The sequence below is a fragment of the Myotis nattereri genome, assembly GCF_964212035.1.
Source record: "Myotis nattereri genome assembly, chromosome: X".
Classification (NCBI taxonomy): Eukaryota; Metazoa; Chordata; class Mammalia; order Chiroptera; family Vespertilionidae; genus Myotis; species Myotis nattereri.
Genome location: NC_138078.1, coordinates 96,845,633 through 96,860,629, shown reverse-complemented (window position 1 = coordinate 96,860,629; position 14,997 = coordinate 96,845,633). Strand labels below are relative to the sequence as shown.

The window sequence follows — 14,997 nt, the reverse complement described above, 5'->3', positions numbered from 1 at the left end:
TGTAAAATATATTCTAAGATATTTTACAATATATCAAATATTTTAAGCATGATAATAGATATGTACAGCACATTACCATTCAAATACAAAATACAAGGAGGTGAGGAAAGCTGTTCAGTATCTCTTTCAACCAGTATTCCACTTTTAATATTAGAAAAGAGAGTATTCACAATGAGTAACTTACAAGTAGTAAGGAAAATTGGAGGCCAAAGTAGCTCTTCTAAAACTAAGCTCACATTCAATCTGCCCAACATTCTGATAAAAAATGGAGTCAGCATTTCTGAATTCACTTGCATCTTTAATGAACAAGATCAAAGTGTAAAGAATTCCAACAATTCTCTGACAAACACTTACTCCATTAGAAAATCTAAAATCAATTCAAGTGGACTTCTGAATATTCATTTTGTCTGCAGTAGGTTTCAAAGGCTTTGTTTTCCCCCCTATAGCCCAAACTCTTTGAGCGACTAGGGAAGGTCAATGTATTTCAAGGAAGGATATGGAAGCCTATAAGACCAAGCATTTTTAAATGGCATTTTCAAGAAACCAATAAAAGAAATTCTCTAAGCCAGACTAGCCTTTCTTCAAATTCCTGTTTTCTGCCCACTTCCCCCCACCCCTTTTAATTATTGTCAGCCAAAGATGAACCAAAGTTAGGTAAACTGAGTGCTTAATAGCAGCTTTCTTGATTGAAAAATAGTTCTAAATTGTTCCTCAACAAATATACAAATGGTTTCTCAAAAAATGTCTGTGGTTTACTGAGGATCAAACAAATCAGTACTGCACAATTCTTTAATATGTTGTTATACTCTTAACCAGCCTTTAGTTAAGTTCTAGTCTATTCAGAATAAGAAATAGGCATTAATATAGGTTCGCTGTTGGTTAAAGCAATGGTTCTTAATATTCTGTATAGTTATAAATTATCTGGAGGAGGGTTAGTGGCAGTGAAGATGACCAAAATCACCTTTTATTATTATCACTAGAGGCCTGGTGCACGAAATTTGTGCACTTGAGCAGGGGAGGGGAGGTCCGTTAGCCCAGCCTGTGCCCTCTCGCAGTCTGGGAGCCCTTGAGGGATGTCTGGCTGATGGCTTAGGCCTGCTCCCCAGAGTGGGCTTAACCTGTCAGTCAGACATCCTTGGTGCTTTGAGCCTGGCTTCTGGCTGAGCAATGTTGCCCCAGGGGCACTGACCACCCGGGAGCAGCTCCTGCATTTAGCGCCTGCCCCTTGGTGATCAGTACACATCATAGTGCTGGTCGTTCTGCTGTTCAGTCAATTTGCATATTAGCCTTTAGGCCTGGTTCATGAAATTCATGCCTTGGGGCGGGGGAGAGGGTACCTCAGCCTGGCCTCTGCCCTCTCACAATCCAGGATCCCTCAGCAGTCAGACAGCCCCTGAGGGATGTAGCAGTGCACCAAGCAGCAGGTGGCCAGGGAGCCCAATCTGGGACCAGATGCTGCACTGCTCACACTCATCCCAGCCTGCTGCACCTGCTGCCATTGCTCAGTAGTGCTGCCGCAGAGTCAGGAGAGGCTCCCGCTGTGGCAGCTGTACTCGCCAGCCATGAGCCCGGCTTCTGTCTGAGTGGCACTCTCCCTGTGGGAGTGCACTGACAACCAGGGGGCAGCTCCTGCATTGAGCGTCTGCCTCCTGGTGGTCAGTGCACATCATAGCGACTGGTTGTTCAGGTCGTTCCACCGTAATGGGTGCTTAGGCTTTTATTATATAGACTAGAGGCCTGGTGCACAAAATTCGTGCAAGGGGGGGTGTTCTTCAGCCCAGCCTGCACTCTCTCCAAACTGAGACCCCTCAAGGGATGTCTGACTGCTGGTTTAGGACCGATCTCACAATCTGGGACTGCTGACTCCCAAATGCTCGCCTGCCTGCCTGCCTGATTGCCCCTAACCGCTTCTGCTTGCCAGCCTGATCACCCCCTAACCACTCCCCTGCCAGCCTGTTCAATGCCTAACTGCTCCCCTGCCAGCCTGATCGCCCCAATTGCCCTCCCCTGCAGGCCTGGTCGCCCCCAACTGCCCTCCCCTGCAGGCCTAATCACCCACAACTGCCCTCCCCTGCCGACCATCTTGTGACCACATGGGGGAGGCCATATTGTGAACACATGAGGGCAGCCATCTCGTGCGAGCACGTGATGGTCAATTTGCATATTGCCTCTTTATTATATAGGATTCTTTTAAACCAACATATGAAACAAAGGCACACAGTCATATATAATACAGCAAGTTGCCTCTATTTCTTCCCTGTACCCCCAAATACTTCTGCTATAGGTTTTGGAGACAATCCAGCTGTCTCTCATAATATTGGAGGATTAGATCCAGGACCCCTGTGGATATCAAAATCCATCGTTGTTCAAATTCCTTATGTAAAATGGCATAGTATTTGCATATAACCTATGCTCATCCTCCCAAATACTTTAAATCATCTCTAGATCACTTATAATACCCAATACAATATAAATGCTATGCAAATAGTTGTTATACTGTTTTTGTTCAGAGAATAATGACAAGAAGTCTATACATGTTCAATACAGATACAGCCATTGTAGGTCTAACTACACAGTACATTGTAGCAACAATGTAACATTGTCACCCCAAATAATTTTTCAAAATATATTTTTATTGATTTTTGAGAGGAAGGAAGAGGGAGAGAGAATAGAAACATCAATGATGAGAAAGAATCATTGATTGGCTGCTTCCACTGGGGATCAAACCCCCAACCCAAGCATGAGCCCTGACTGGCAATCCTATGGGGTTTGACTGTACTCTATTACGAAATGAGTTACAGACTGGATGTAGTACCAAAACCAAAAATCTCTGGTAGATGGAGTCTTCAGAAAACAGTATATTAAAGACATTAGGGAATTAGAAGTAATGCTGTTTAAAAAGTCACAGATGTGAGAGTCAAGATAGCAGCGTAGGTAAAAGCCTTGTACTTGCTGCCTCCCACAACTACATCAAAGTTACAACTAAAATACAGAACAAACATCATTTAGAACTGCCTAAAAGGTGGTTGAGTGGAAGTCTTACAACTAGAGAAGTAAAGAAAAAAACACACACTGAGACTGGTAGGAGGGGTGGAGGTTTGGAACGGGCTGGTCTGGCATCCATGTGTGCTGCTTTTTTAATCGGGAGGGAGATCATCTCTCATCTCTGTGGAGGCTACCTGAGAGGAGCAAGGGGTCCCAGCTCCACACCATATCCCAGGCTTCCAGAGCTGGGAAAATAAGTCCTTATAACTTTGGGCTGCAAAAACCAGTGGTGATTGGGGTTCAGTGACACAGAAGGTGCTAGAGCCCCAGCTGTTCCTTTGAAAGGGCTGGCTCATGAACTGACTTTACGAAGTCCCACTTCCTCTGAGCTCCAGTGCCAGGCAGAGGCTCTGGGGTATCCAGACATATATGGGGGGGGGAACTGGATTGTCTGGCATCAGGGCAGGAACTCGGGGGCAGCTTTTTCCTAGAAAGGGGTGCTTGCAGGGGTCATTGTTCCTGTACTGGGACCTCCCCAGTCATAGGGTTGACTGGCAGCCATATTTTTTGCTCTGCCTGGTGATTCCCAGAGACCCTGGTGATTTCCAGAGACCCCACGTCATCTGATATGCTGCTACACCCAACCTGTTTGCAGTGGCTTTTGCATATGAATGGCCTGACCTGGCTCAGGCTTTAGATTTTGCTAAAATCTCTCTAACAAGCAGCTGGGTCATCATGCCCCAAACCTATCAAGGAAAGTCCCAAGACCCTGCACTAGCATGAGCCTGCCTTGCTTCATAGCTGGGCCTCACCTAGGCACCTCCAAGCCCAATAAAAATAGCTCCTGCAGGGTGGTCCCAGGCAGTGGACGACTTTGTACCTCCCTAGGGGCCCTAGAGCCAGTGCACCTGGTGGACAGATTCAGATCATAGCAGATTACAACTCTACACATCCATAAGCGACACACTCAAGGGGCAGACTCCGTGAGCACTAAACTCCTGCTCCATAAGGGTGTCTCCTGCACAACAGTTCTCCCATTGTAGTCACAGTGGGGCCTCACAGCCAATTAGTCTGCAGATCAATTCCACTCAGTGATGCCAACAGCAACCAAGGCTCAACTACAAAACTATTCACACAGCCCACACAGGTACGTACCTAGAGTGCCCAGCTCAGGTGACTGGGGAGGATGAGCCACCTATAGGACACCTACTACACAAGGCCACTCTACCAATTCCAGGAGACATAGCAACTCCACCTAATACATTGAAACAAACACAAAGAAGCAGCCAAAATGTGGAGACAAAGAACTATATCACAAATGAAAGAAATGGAAGCAAGCAAACTTTTGGATAGAGTTCAATACCATGGTTATAAGGTTACTCTAGGATCTTCATGAGACTTTCAAGGATCTTAGTGAGAAAGTCAAAGGCATGAAAAAGGATGAGTCATAAAGTAAGCATACACTAGCTGAAATAAAGAATAATTTACAGGGATTCAACAGTAGAATAGAGGATTCTGAGAATCAAATTAATGACTTGGAATATGAGGAATCAAAAAACACCCAATTAGAAGAGCAAAAACATAAAAGAATTAAAAAAATATAAAGATAGTGTAAGGAACCTCAGGAACATCTTCAAGTGTACCAACATTCGCATTATGGGGGTGCCATAAGAAGAGAGAGAGAGCAAGATATTGAAAAGCTATTTGAAGAAATAATGACATAAAACCTCCCCTACTTGGTGCAAGAAATAGACTTACATGGCCAGGAAGCACAGAGAGTACCAAACAAGAGGAACCCAAAGAGGCCCACACTAAGACACATCATAATTAAAATGCCAAGGATTAAAGACAGAGAATCTTAAAATCAACAAAAGAAAAGCAGTCAGTTACCTACAAGGAGCGTCCATAGGACTGTCAGCTGATTTCTCAACAGAAACATTGCAGGGCAGAAGGGAGTGGAAAAATACATGCAAAGAGATGACTAGTTAAGACCTACAGCCAAGATTACTCTACCCAGCAAAAATCTCATTTAGAATTGAAGGTCAGACAAAGAACTTCACAGACAAGAAAAAGCTAAAGGAGTTCATTACCACCAAACCAGTATTACATGAAATGTCGAAGGGTATTGAAGAAGAAGGAGGAGAAGGAGGAGGTGGAGGAGGAGAAAGAAAGGAGGAGGAGGAGGGAAGGAGAAAGAGGAGGAGGAGCAGGAGGAGGAGATAAAATATGAATAATAAAATGGCAACAAATACATCTCTATCAACAATTAAATCTAAAAATTAAAATAAGCAAATAAGAAATCTAATGAACAAAATAAAATGGTGAATCAAATAGAATCAGGGGCATGGAAACAAGGAACAGACTAATGAATCTCAGAGGAAAAGTGGGGGGCGGGAAGTGATTAACCAAAGATCTTACCTATGGACACAGACAATAGGCTGGTGAAGTCCTGGGAGAGGCTGGGAACTGGGTGAAGGGGATCAATGGGGGAATAAAGGGGACATCTGTAATACTCTAAACAATAAAGATATTTTTAAAAAGGTCACAGATACATAATTTTTGGATGGCAGGTAATACTCAGCTAAATAATTCTTAGAATTATTATTAAAATATGGTTAGCCCTGCCTGGGCTATTCTAATTTACAGTAGTGATATGTTTAGTATATTTTTAAGAACCCAATGGCTAGATCAGCATTTCTTCAAGTTTTGATCTCAGGACCACTTTATACTCTTTAAAGTCATTGAATAAACCAAAAATTTTTTGTTTATATAGACTATTTCTTATTTTACTTTTCTATTGCATTTGTTGCAGTAGCATTGGTTAATAAAATTATATAGGTTTCAGGTGTACAATTCTATAATACATCATCTGTATACCATCCCAAGTCAAGTTTCCTTCCATCACCAATTATCCACCCTTTCCCTTGGGTAATCACCATACTGTTGTCTGTGTGTATGGCTGTTTGTCTCCCCCACTCCCCTGCTTAATCTCTTCAATTTTTTCAACTTTTTCACCCAGCACCTGAACTCCCCTCCCCTCTAAGAGCTGTTAATATGTTCTCTATCTATGAGTCTGTTTCTATTTTGTTCGCTAGTTTATTTTGTTCACTATATTTCATATATGAGTGAAATTATATGGCATCTTTCTTTCTCTGACTAGTTTATTTCACTTAGCATAAAACTCTTTAGGTCCATCCATGCTGTTGCATATGTAGATTACTTCTATTCATATTTACAATATTAGAAATTAACACTGAATAATTGTAAACTGATTTCTTTATTCATTTAAAATAACAGTCACAAATACCTATTATAGTTAACATATTTTAAATAAAAAATAACTATATATCCCTCAAAATGGAATAAAAAGTGGCCCTGTCATTTGTGCAAAGGTCTTTAATGGCAGACTTAATAGAAAAATGCTGAATGTTCATATTGGCTTCTGCATCATATCTTTTGGGATCTGTTTTTTTGAATGAAATATATGAAGGAAATCTACTCACACAGATATGCAATTAGAAAAGTGAATATTTTAATAGCATTTTCAAATAATTTTCATTCTTCTTGTTTGATACTACACTAAAACTTAACAATTGGTAGTTTCTTAAAGGTTAGGTGCAAGGTAGAATTTGAAGCCATATCAATGAACTCTGTACTTCCTTATATGAAAATACATTGATTTATCTTGTATAATGAATGGATCCTTTATCTATGGTTTTGTAATATCTTGCGTTGGTCATTGGAAAGTACTGGTTTACTGAGTTATTCAGATCTCACAAATGATGACTCATTTCAAGATATACAATACCAAAACAATCACGGTTGCTTTTTGATATTGTATAACCATCGATGACATCAGAAAAGTCTAAGTATTAGGAAATTGTCAAGCTCATGTGATAGATAAGGTTTCTAAGGTTCTAGTTTTTGCTATGCACTTAAATTTTATCATTAACAACAAATGCTGTCATTTTTTTTCTTGACATAAGAGACTCACTTAGTTCATTTTGGAGAAAAGGTCTTCTAAACATCCAAGTCTGGGTAACCACTGTTTGTCAGTAGTTCTTTTAAGTTAAAAAGGAGTTTGAAAAAAGCGGCTGGTTCCGCTCACAACTTAGTCATACAAGTGTTTCTCCTTCAGCCAACCATCATATTTTGGCCTGCTGCAGAAGTATTTTATGTCTATTTCCCAATTCAGCACACAGAATATACAAAAATTTGTGTATGACAAGGTAGGATAAGTAATAGGATAATAAAATTAATTATTTTTACTGATTCATCAAGGACATTCTTAGGTAAAACTGACATTTTCTTTTTACTGTAAATGCATGGAAGTATAGCATACAATACAGTTTGGTGCCTCTGTCTTAGTTTGTGCTAAGGGGCTAGGAGTTTCTGCTGATCACTGCCTGTACACCCTCCATGTAAATGTCAACACAGTGAAACATGGAAAATAATGTCTACATATTATTATGAAAATAGTTTTGACCTCATGGACCCCTGAAACAACCTCAGGGATTTGTGATCCCATATCATAATTTGAAAACTATTGAGCAGGATCAATGATCTCCAAACTTTAATATGCATGAGACTAACCCTGGAAACTTGCTAAAACTGTGAACTCCCAGGTCCCAATTTCCTGATTCAGTATGTCTGGGGAATTTAACAAGTTCTGTGGGTTCTTTGGCTGCATGTTACCTGTGGCCCATAGCGTTTTTTCATTTAATTGTTTAGAGAAAATAGGAATGATTAACTCATTTTCTCTCTTTTGGTGAATGAACTACAATAGTCAAATGGAGAGCAATGTACAAGAATTTTATTACAGCCCTTGATCTTTCCCAGAAATGCAAAGATGCCCGAGTTATGTGACTTGCAGTTATTCTTTTCTAGACAGAAGTGTTAACTGTTGTGCTTCCCAGTGTATCAGCAGTTGCTATATTTTCTTTCTTGTCTTCAGGTTTCATGGGAGGAAATGGAAGTACTGCTTTGATGTTATTAGACTAGTCTATGAGAAACATGGTGACTGGGTCTACGCCCATGCCCAGCAGACCATATTCCAGGGTGGTGCAACAGTGTTTATCTATGGCATGGTCTCAGCAGCAGCAGCAGCCTTGGCCTTGGTCTGTTCGTTGAAAAGCTGCCACTTCCTCATGGAGTTACTCAACTTGGTGTAGGCATTGCTAAATTTCCTTCTTCATGATAAAAATCTCAAAGTGCTCAGGCAGACCCTCTTTAGAGCAGTGTCATTTGGCAAAAGGTCTCATATCTTTGAGTGATTACAGATCAATGTAGGATTGGTACATCACTTCCAGGAACTCCCCAACAAGTTTATCGAGGAGCCTGACTATGGTACCAGGTGGAGGGCATTCAATAGCTTTTGCCACATAGATATCATCAAGAATTTTGTGAGTGAGTTTCTTCAGTTTCAAAGAGGTTGATTTCTGTCACCTTCACCCCCTGAATTTTCTCAAGCTCTTCCACCATGCTGATTCTCCAGAAGGGTGGGACGAAGTCAATCTCTCAGGCTTGGCCCTCGGGCCATCTGGATGGTAAGTGAGTTTGTAACTGCCTGTAATACACTTCACTATTATCCCTGAAATAATCTTTTCTGTGATTTCCATGGAATCATGATAGTCTGCCACATGCGGCTTTTTGGCCCCTTGAGTGTGGCTCTTCCTAAGCCTTAGGAGTACCCTAATTAAGTTAATAACAATGTACCTACCTATATAGTTTAAGTTTAAAAAATTGGGCTCTCAAAAGAAATTTCAATCGTACTGTTGATATTTGGCTCTGTTGACTAATGAGTTTGCCAACCACTGGCCTAGGCCATATAGAACTCACAGGTGGTGAACTCAGAATTGTGAATCAAATCAATTTCTTAATTCAGGAATTGGCATCCAATTTGTAAACCTGGTCAATGCCACCAACCACCAGCATATTATGGTAGAGTTCTGGAGCAATTCTCATATATATACATTCATGTCCAGTTCATTGTGGTAGGTGATAAAAGGCATAGCCACAGCTCCCCCTGGGATGTTGTTCATCATGGGAGTTTCAATCTCTAAGAATTCCAATTCCTCCGAGAAACTACTTTTATATGTGATGACCTTAGAGCAGATGATAAATTTCTGCCTCACAAAGTCATCAGGATCAAGCATAAGTGTCTGAAGATATCATGTTTCCTTGTCTTTGAGGCCAAAGTAAAGATGAGGTATATATGCAAGCAAGGATACGGCAGTGTGATCTCTTAGGGAATGATGCTCAGCTCATCCTTCTTGGTTTTCCCAGCATTCCCCTGAATTCCAATTATGTTTCCCTGAAATAGTTTGTTTTTTGGATACAAAGAAATTCTTCTTTTGATTTATAATTTCTGGAATTGGCCATGACTTGCAATTTGATCCCCTCTCCTTGAAGGTCATTGAAGATAAGCTTTTCCCTAGAAGCTCCTTAGGCATGGATTCTACCTGTCACCTAAAGGTGATGTCACTTAGGTGGTCCCCAGGCTGCAGGTGACTGTATTCTTGAGTGAAGTGAGAAGATGTCTACATGGAAGTTGAATGGGTATGGGTCTTACCTACTGACCTTTAGTTGATGGACTGTTTGGCTGCGGATCTTGTAGTATCTGTTTGAGTACAGACTCTTCTCCTCGGTACCTGTATCATTGTCAGTGGTGAGGTTGGTGGCAGTGGCATTGGCCTGGCTTAGTTGTTTCTGACTGAGCTCTTTATGCTTGGCCTCCTTCTCCACTACCTGCTTGTCAGTTTTCAGGCATCTCTTTAGCTCACTTCTTTTATGAGAAAGTAGCTGGTCCTCCATTATGCTAAGTGAAATGTCAGTCAGAGAAAGATAAATATCACATGATCTCACTTATTTGTGGATTATAATAAACAACATAAACCAATGAACAAAAATAGATCCAGAGACAGAGAAGCATCGATCAGATGCTCAAACCTCAGAGGAAAGGCAGGAAAGGGTGGGGCTAAGGGGGAGAGATCAACCAAAGGACTTTCATGCATGCATATAAGCATTACCAATGGATACAGGCACCAGGGGGGTGAGGGCATGAGTGGGGGGATGGAGGGAAAATGGGGGGATAAGGACACATTTGTAATACCTTAACAATAAAGGAAAGAAAGAAAGAAATAGTTCAACATAAGTTATAAGTATTAACTACAGCACAAAAATGAGGATAATGTTTACTAAGCATATTTTCTTCCTTTTTGGTTTACATTAACTATATTTTGTATAGAATACATACAAAATACATATATTAACTATTTTTTTATTTTTATACTAGAGGCCCGGTACACTAAATTCGTGCACTGGGGGGTGGGGGGGTGTCCCTCAGCCCAGCCTACACCCTCTCCAATCTGGGACCCCTCAAAGGATGTCCAACTGCCGGTTTAGGCCCCTGTGGGATCAGGCCTAAACCGGCAGTCAGACATTCCTCTCACAATCTGGGGCTGCTGGCTCCCAACCGCTTGCCTGCCTGCCTGCCTGATTGCCCTTAACCGCTTGCTTCTGCCTGCCATCCTGATCACCCCCTAACCACTCCCCTGCCAGCCTGATCGAAGCCTAACTGCTCCCCTGCAGGCCTGGTCCCCCCTTAACTGCCCTCCCCTGCAGGCCTGGTCCCCTCCAACTCCTCTCCCCCCATAAATAAAAGGAGGAAAAAAAGAAAAAAAAAAGAAAGTAGCTTGTCCTTGTGAAGGGCTGTGAAGGGAGTAAATTGACCCATTCACAGCTCCCTCTACCCCCACTGTGCCCAGGAGGTTGCTGCAGGAACCCCTTAACAAGCCTTACAGCAGCTTGTGTCAACATGTCAGAACACCTGGAACTAATGATTACCACCACTTTTTGCTCAGTTTTGGCTTGCCACTGTCCATATTCACCTAAGGTCCCTGTACCACAGCTATTTCTCTGGAAGGCCTGATGTGAAAGGTATGGCCTACATATTTAGAAATATTAGGCTGGAGTTTGATTATAGTTTGAGCTCCAATATAGTGGTCTAGTCACTCTGGCCAGATCAATATCAATCCTTTACGCTGCATAGAAAAACTCTGGCAATAGAATTATTTTATTTTTACTAGTAAGTACTTCATACTTCACATAGAGAAATCTGAAAATTAGCCACATCAGAAACAGGCCCATTATTTTCATGTGTTAATTTCTAATATTGTAAATATGAATAGAAGTAATCTACATATACAATAGCATGGATGGACCTGGAGAGTATTATGCTAAGTGAAATAAACTAGTCAGAGAAAGAAAGATACCATATGATTTCACTCATATATGAAATATAATGAGCAAAATAAACTAGCAAACAAAATAGAAACAGACTCAGATAGAGAATAGATTGACAGCTCTCAGAGGGGAGGGGAGTTCAGGTGCTGGGTGAAAAAGTTGTCTCTCACCTTAATCACTATAACAACCTGCTTATTGCTCTCCAAACCAGCAGTCTTAGCCCTACAATTCATCCCCTCACAGCTACCAGATACATTTTTTTTAAAAGGAAAAAAAAGTTACCGGGAAAGCATTATGCTAAATGAAATAAGGCAGTCAGAGAAAGACAAGTACCATATGATTTCACTCATATGTAACAAATAAAGTAACATACTGTTAGTCCCCAGAGGGAAAGTGGGGGAGGGTGGGAGTAAGGGGAAGAGATCAACCAAAGGACTTGTGTGCATGCATATAAGCCAAACCAATGAACATGGACAACAGGGGGATGAGAGTATGAGTTGGGGGGTGGGGGGAGGATGGGGGTTAATGGTGGGGGGAATGAGGACACATTTGTAATTCCTTAACTAATAAATAATTTAAAGATTTTTAAAAAAACAAATGAAGTAACAAAATAAAAACAGACTCATAGCCCTAACCGGTTTGGCTCAGTGGATAGAGCGTCAGCCTGCAGACTCAAGGGTCCCAGGTTCGATTCCGGTCAAGGGCATGTACCTTGGTTGTGGGCACATTCCCAGTAGGGAGTGTGCAGGAGGCAGCTGATCGATGTTTCTCTCTTATGGATGTTTCTAACTCTCTATCCCTCTCTCTTCCTCTCTGTAAAAAAATCAATAAAAATATATATTTAAAACACACACACACACACACACACAAACAAAAAACAAACCAGACTCATAGCCTAGCTGGTGTGGCTCAGTGATTGAGCGTAGACCTATGAACCAGGAGGTCACAGTTTGATTCCTGGTCAGAGCACATGTCCAGGTGTGGGCTCGATTCCCAGGGTGGGGCATGCAGGAGGCAGCCGATCAATGGTTCTCTCTCATCACTGGTGTTTCTACCTCTCTCTCCCCATTTCTTCCTCTTTGAAATAAATAAAAATATACACATAACTTTAAAAAAAATACACTCATAGATAGAGAATAGACTGACATCTGTCAGGGGAGGGAGGTTGAAGGGCTGTGTAAAATAATGAAGGGATTAAACAAAACAAACATATAAACAAATTCATAGACAGACAACATTATGGTGATTACCTGAGGGGGATATGGAAGTGAGTAAAGGGGGGATAAATTGTGATTGAAAGAGACTTGACTTGTGGTGAACACATAATACAATATACAGATGATCTATTATAGAGTTCTACACCTGAAACTTAAGTAATTTTATTAACCAATATCACCCTAATAAATTCAATTAAAAAGAAATAAATAAAAATAATAAAAGGAAAAATGTTCACATTATTCCCTTGCTAAAGGCCCTTAAAAATCTCCATTTCAACCTCCTTTTATAAGATACTGGCCCATCTGGGTTAGACATTCAGTTTCTACACTGTCTAGTGCAGACTTCACTTGAGGTTATCTGGTTTTCTTGAGTGTCACTAATCTATTAACTCCTTCAAGTTAGGGGCTGGGTCTTTCATCACTGTATCTACAACATCTAGCAGAGTTCCTGGAATGTAACACATATCAAGTAAATGTTTGATGAATGCAATTTTAAGTATGCTATGTTTAGTGATAATCTGAATCTTGATTCAATCTGAAAACAAATTCATCCTTAAAGATAATTGTGGTGAACAGAGTCTAAGGTACAACTCTTTTCTACATTCAAAGATGGCATATCTTGACAGGACATGTCTGCCTACAGCAAGGACATGTCACATAAACACAGATAAAAAGTTGAACACTAATCCTACTCTATAGACCTTGGGTTTAGTGCAATGCACACTGCCATAGTGCCGATCCCATTGAAATTACCATACTGCCAGAGCAGAACTACTAATGGTGGCAAAATCCCTCTCCAAATGGAGCTTGATTATATCTGTTTCTCACTCACATTTAGCAGCTAGAACAGATGCCATTTTAATCCCAAACTCAATTTAGAATCCAGTTATTTTTGTTCAATAGGAGACTAGTATTTTGGCCACTTATGAAGAGGGTTGGTGGTCATAAAAGAGAAGTCTTAAGGTAGTTGGAACAGTTTGAGTGTCTATAAAACCTTAAATTTGTGCTGATACTGAGGGAAAGAAAGTAATAAGATAGGCTATTTCAAAGTCATAAAAAAAAACTGTAGTATGAAAGTTATTTAATTAATTGGGTGTCCTGTAATTGCATTACATTTTTTATGCTGAAGTTTTTATTGTCATAGTTTTTGTTTGAGGGTAGTAAGATTTCTAGAAACCAAATTCAACATTTGTTGTTGCTATTTATTAATGTTTTCTGTAGGAATGCAATAGACCCTGAAAATATGAGCTCCCCGAAAGGAAGAAAAAGACCACATCATTGTTTATTCTGAGCTCCTTACTCCCTGCTCACTCTTCTCCTTCTACCACAATATCCAGCAGAGTGCTGGTCATAAAGAGTTAGTCAAACTTTTGTTGAAATATGAACCTCTTTTTATATACATTCTCTTCAGATATACTTTCTAATAGGGGAATTATGTTGGAAACTGCATTCATTATTAAAATTAGCAAAAGCATTATGCTTAGAGATAGGGTATTTATTTTGACCTGGCCACAAGAACCTAAGGGTACAAATTAGTATTCTATTAGGTATCTGAATTAGAGAAAAAGAATTTGGTAACCTCTAAAGAAATTCTGCTTTCATTTAGTAAAAAATTATAAACAAGAACATTCTACCAACTGAAAATATTAAATTTCCTCCTCTATGATTTATTATAAAAGCTAACCTCTATACTAAGGCCCATATACTAATTATAAAAACAAACAGAAACCTGTCTCACTTGTGGTTTTATCATTTCACAATAAGTTTTTTTTATGAAAGTCAGTAAGGAGAATAAACCTATCCGGTAGAACTATACTTTTTCTTTTTTATTGAATTTATTGGGATGACACTGGTTATGAGGTTTATAATTCTACCATATGTCATCTGTATATTGTATTGTGTGTTCATCACCCCAAGTCAAGTCTCCTTCTATCACCATTTATCCCAGTTATATGCTCTTCTATCTCTCCCTAGCCCCTTTTCGCTCTGGTAATCATCATACTGTTGTCTGTGTCTATGAGTTTAGTTTTTTGCTTAATTCCCTTTGATTCCACTTCTGGGAATATATCCAAAGAAACCCGAATCACTAATTCCAAAGAATATATGCACCCCTATGTCCACTGCAGTGTTATTTACAATAGCCAATATTTGAAAGCAGACCAAGTGTCCATCAATGGATGAGTGAATTAAAAAGCTGTGGTACATTTATACAATGGACTATTTCTAAATAAAGTCACATTAGGCTGATATAAAAGGTAGCATATTAATACAAAGAATTACAGTATAACTAAAATTTTCATCACACTGAAAACATTCTGTTCTTATCATAGTGAGATAACTGGTTCAGTCACTCCTTGACATTGGTGAAACTTTGATACAGTTAAAATATGAGGTCATTGTAATAAAATGAGAGAGAGAGAGAGAGAGAGAGAGAGAGAGAGAGAGAGAGAGAAAGGTTGGCAATCAGTGTTTTCCAAATTATGTTTCAGATGTTAAGTATTTTGAGAGAAAAGGGTTATATAGATAAATAATTTAGAAAACAATGCACTGA

At 40.1% G+C, this 14,997-nt stretch overlaps 1 protein-coding gene and 1 pseudogene across 3 annotated transcripts in view; both read right to left on the bottom strand.

Moving 5' to 3' along the window:
* RNF128 (ring finger protein 128) overlaps positions 1 to 14,997 on the bottom strand; it is a gene marked incomplete at its 5' end in the record, with an annotated part of 147,813 nt that overhangs the window by 63,366 nt on the left and 69,450 nt on the right. The window lies entirely within an intron of this gene.
* LOC308511141 (lysine--tRNA ligase-like) lies at positions 7,869 to 9,597 on the bottom strand (annotated as a pseudogene). The gene is made up of 2 exons: positions 8,800 to 9,597; positions 7,869 to 8,617 (listed from the first exon to the last, which is right to left on the bottom strand). The product of its transcript is annotated as a lysine--tRNA ligase-like (transcript).